This window comes from Tupaia chinensis, unplaced genomic scaffold (genome assembly GCF_000334495.1).
Source record: "Tupaia chinensis unplaced genomic scaffold, TupChi_1.0 Scaffold000195_1, whole genome shotgun sequence".
Lineage (NCBI taxonomy): Eukaryota > Metazoa > Chordata > Mammalia > Scandentia > Tupaiidae > Tupaia > Tupaia belangeri.
The window spans coordinates 584,474-589,427 of record NW_006159670.1 but is presented as its reverse complement, the minus strand read 5'-3'; positions in this window follow the sequence as shown (position 1 = coordinate 589,427).

Genomic DNA, 4,954 nt, shown 5'->3' with positions numbered 1-4,954 from the left:
CCCCCCCGGCCCCCCGCCACGTGCCATGCTCCCTCCCCCGGTCCTCAGTCCCCAAGGCACCGCCTGCACCTTCATGCTCCACGGTGTCACGAGGACCTTGTGAAACTCGTCGGGTGACACCTGCCTGCAGCCACTCTCCCACGGACTCAAACCCGAGTGGGGCTGGCCACGGGAGCACCATGAGACGCCCGCGCCCCACCATGCTCTCCACACCTCCTTTCTTCCCGAGCTTGGGCTCTGGTCCTCCCTTCATTTCCCACCAAGAGGACGAAGCAAACTCTCCCGGCAGCCGGCCCGCCGGGGCAGCAGAGGAGCCTGGGCCTGTCCGCCCCGTCCTGAGTCCCTGCGGAGAGCCGTCTGGTGGAGAGCCCGCCGCCTACAGAGGAGAGCCCCGTGTCCTGGGGTGACTGAGCGGGCAGTCAGACCTGCCGAAAACGCCTCGCCGTCGGATTCCTAGGGCGGCCCGTGGGAACCGAGCAGGGGAGCAGCAAGGTGTTTCTCCCCACTGCGAGGACGCACCCACCAGGAGACAGGGCTCCCACTTCCGTCGCGGCCACCGGACTGGGAACATGGGGCAAGTACCCCGCTCAGGAGATGCGGGGCTGTCTCTCGGGTGAGCTCCGAGCTGCCTGCCCCGGGCCGCCCCTGCAGTCGGTGCAGGGCGGGGAGAGGCTTTCCTGGAAGGTGCTGGGCTGGAAGGGTGGCCCGTTCCCTCCCGGTGAGACAGGGAGGACGGCGCACCGCTGCCTCCTCACCGGGGGCGCTGGGCTCCGTGACCCTCTGGGACAGAGCCTGGTGACAGAGTTTGTAGTTTCCGACACTCGACTTTCTGAGCTCGAGGATCTGAGGTGTGACTCATGCCTAGAAACTTCTCAGGAGCCGAGTGCCTGGCCTGGCCCTGAAGAGGCCAAGAGGGACTGTGTGGTGGCCTTGCTGTCCTGCCCCTCCAGGCCAGCAGATCCCTGGGTCAGAGTGGCCGGTGTGGCCACCTTGCCCCACAGCCTGTGGGGGTTCCACTGAGGAGACGGAGGGCGTGAGCTGCTCCCCGTGCGAGCTGGGTGTGTGAGAGGCCAGGGAAGAGCAGCTGCCATGCCAGGGTCGCTAACTCGAGTGCCATGCCAGGGTCGCTAACTCGAGTGCCATGCCAGGGCCGCTAACTCGGGGTGCCATGCCAGGGTCGCTAACTCGGGTGCGGTGGCAGCCATGATGCAGACCTGCCTGCCCATCCTCCCGTCCCTGCCACCTTGCCAGCCCTGAGAAGCCAGAGCGCAGGGGAGTGGAGTGGAGGGGCTAGGTCAGGGACTGCGAGGGCAGGAAGTGGACCGTTACCCCTCCCCAGGTGGGTCCGTGTATGGCGGCAGAGAAGCAGAGAAGCTGGAGGGATGGGGTGTTCATCTGCATCGTCCTGGACTTGGTAATATTGAGCCTGAGAGGAACTTTTCTTCTTTTTTAAATAATTACCTATTTATTTAGTTTATTTATTTATTTTTAATTTACTATAGGGCACATGTGTTCACGCAAGAGAGAGAGAGAGAGACAAAGCCGCCAGGCCCTGACCATGTGGAAGTCCAGTGCCTTAACCACCACGCCACCTGCTGGCCTCCGAAGAGGAAACTTTTAACATCCAAAAAGGCCTGGGAATGAAGGGTGCAGCCTCAGCTACCACGGGGCAAAGGGAGCTCCGGAGGAAGGCTACAGAGGGAGCGGGAGCGGGGAAAGCAGGGGTGCCTGGAGACCAGCAGAGGGCGGAGCAGTTACGTCACTGGGCTCCCACACAGGCAAGCCCGGACTTGGTGGCTTGAAAGTCACGCTGGGCGCACATGTGCACATGCCCAAGATGTCAAGAGGGGCGTGCAGGAGAAGGGACTGCGGGGTGGCCATCCTCTCGGGGGCGGTTTCTCACTTTCCTCTCACTGTCTCTGTTCCACTCCTCCCCCCACCCCCGTGAGCGCACGTGCCCTAAGGCAAAAATATCTTAAAAGGAAAAAACGAGGGTGCCTCCGGCCTGCACCCCAGAACACAGCCCCTACCCCAAACCTGCTCTAGCTGGGTCCTGGGAGAAACTGGATGGAGCGTTAACACGCATTTCAAGTCAACGCCACCGGGGGAAATTCGAGTCAGCGCTCCAGGGCCGTAAGTCACGGTGGCACCCCACCTGGCGCTGGCCGGCTTCCCGGGAGGGTCTTCCTCACAGTTCCCACGGATGACAACCGGTGTTTCCCCACCGCAGCGCTGCGTTCTTTTGGTAGCCAGCGGCCTGCTTCTTCCGGTTGAAATTCCGTCCCAGCTACTTCCCACGGCGCTTTCTTACTCTCCGAGAGCGGTGTCTAATGGCTTCACCACCTGGTCCTAGGAGAAGGTATTTCGGGGGCTGGGTGACGGTGCAGGGGCCGTGCATCCCTGGGCACGGCTGACCATGTGGGAGCGCTCTGGGTTCTTTCCGGAGCCCCCTCTCCACCTCCGGCGTGTGCCCGTGACAGAGAGCTGGCCAGGGTGCGGGCCACGTCACGGGGACCTCGTTCCGGGTGTCTGTCTCTGTCACTCTTCTTCCCTCTCAGTGTCTCATTCACTGGTTAGAAAAGATCGTTTTAGTACAAAGTCGGTCACTTCTTTTTTTAAAATTTGCAACAGGGAACAAGTGCTTGTTAGGGAGAGGACAGAGAGGGGAGTGAGAAAGTGGGGCGTCCCAACCCTTCCCCATTCTCCTCTCGCGATTTTGAGCACACGCGCACGTGCCTGGCAGCGTTCCAAGCTGCTGAGTTCTGGACTCAAACCATGCAGTCTGCCGTGTGGGATCCAGACACCTTAATCACCATGCCACTTGCTGGTCCCCTGATGACTCAAAAAAAAAAAAAAAAATCAAGGATTTTTAAATTAGAGTTTATTCTAGGAGGCTCCAAGCTCTGGCTTTAGCAACACAAGGTTTTGGCTTCCCCGACCTGTGCTGTAGTCGGATGCTGCTGGCCGCCTGCTCCGTATTTCTGCACCGCATGAGCTACCTGGGAGCGGACTGCCCTCACCCTGTCCCGTCCAGGACCCTCGCTCCGTAAAGCAGCTGTTCCGTTATTATCTCGGAGTGCGGAGTCTGTCGGGGGCCCACTTACCCGCCTGGGAGCTGCTGGAGCACGCGCAGGAGAGCCGTGGTGAGGCAGCTGCGGGGCCCGCGTCCACGTGGCCGGCTGGGGTTGGAACCTCGGCCCCGGGGGCGGGACTAACACCAGAGAACGTACCTGACGGGAAGTAGACGGGGGAGAAAGACCGCAGCGTGGCCCACCCCACGGTGTGCCCTCGCCGGCTCTCATTGGCTAATTCTGTGGAATAATGTAGGTTAAGTGACACATGAGAAAGTTCGTGTGAGAAAGCTACAACTTGTTTTCCGATTCTCTAATATCAACGAATAAGAACATATTAAATACCCCGTAGGAGCGCAATGAAACGTGTTCCAGGGTAGTTATTGTGTCGTAAAGTGGAGTCTTGCTAAACAAGTTAGGGTGTGATGTCAGAGAGGAGACCAGAGTAGCAGGAACAGAAACAAGGCCTGCTTGGGGACCAGCAGTTGCGTCATGGCTATGTCGCTGGACTCCCATGTAGTCAACTACGGTTCAAGTCCCGAACCCACTGGCTTAAACTCACGCCGGGCGCGAGTGCATGCGTGCCCAAGATCCTGAGAGGAGAATGGAGAAGGGATTGCAGCGTGGCCATTCCCCTGGGGAGTGATTTCTCACTTTCTGTCTCTCTGTCTCTCTGTCTCTCTGGCAAGCGTACACGCACTATAGCAAAAACCTCTCCAAAAAAAAAAGAAACGAGGCCTGCTCTAACCCAGTGAGGCGTCAACACAGAAGGCTGCCGTCACCTGTTTGGTGTGGACGGGATAAGTGGGAGGGTGGAGCACCATTTGGAGCTGAGTGCATTTCGGCAGGATGTCTTTCAGCAAAGCAAACCCGCCTCCCTTCCCCCTGGCCCTTGGCAGGAGACCCACAGGGACTGCTCCTCATGACCTCATCCTGGAATTTGGCCCAAGTGGCCAGTTTTAATCAGCCCGGATAAATACCTCTTTGTCTACGGGGAGACAAATGGCGACAGGCCGGCTCCCTGCCCTAAGCCTAGCCGTCCACCCAGCTCTGCCCAGGAAGGTCCGAGGGACGCGTGGGACACAATTTGAGGGGTTAGTTGTGTGTGAAAACCTTAATGAACTCGGTCACCTTGTAATTGAATGGCGGAGAAGCAGCTGTCTGAACAGTTAGCCCCTCTGGCTCAGATGCAGGGTCGTGTGACCTCGATTTGCGTATTTCCGAAACCAGACTTTGCAGTGTCCTGGACTCGAGGAGCGAGCCCCGCTTGGTGACGGGTGAAGCTGGAGCTGACTGGTCACTACTGAAAAATGAAAGGGGTCACGGCTGTCCTTTGCACTCAGTTAATCCACTGTGTCCGGTCGGCGTTTGCCCCCGGTCACCTCCGTCCTCTGACAGCTAAGCCGCTGTCCCCTGTGAGCACTGGGGAAACCTGTGGCCGGCGGAAAGGGCCCTCGCGCTGTTTATCAGTGGTTATTCCCACGACAGGCACAGAGGAGGCGGGGGCGCTCGGGAGCTGCAGAGTCCGGACTGCTGCCAGGGGAGGCCTGAGGAGGGGGCGGGGAAAGAGCCGCAGAGATCGCCCAGGGCCTCCACACCGTCGGGGGTCCTGCTCTGAGCACCGAGCTCCCCAGGCCTCCTGGCAGCCGGGCGAGTCAGCGTCCTGGCCAAAGCGACCTTCATAGAACCGCGCGTGTGACTTCTGGGCGGTGCCACTGCCAGGAGGGGACCGACCCCTTCTTCCCCGATGCTTTCTCACTGGCTGCACCCCACGTGGTGGGGGTACGCGATCGCAGGTCACTGCAGTGGGGACTCTGTCTCAGAGACTGCTGAGTAGCTCCTCACCATGGGCTCGGCGTCCCCGCTCTGCAGGGCTTATGCCG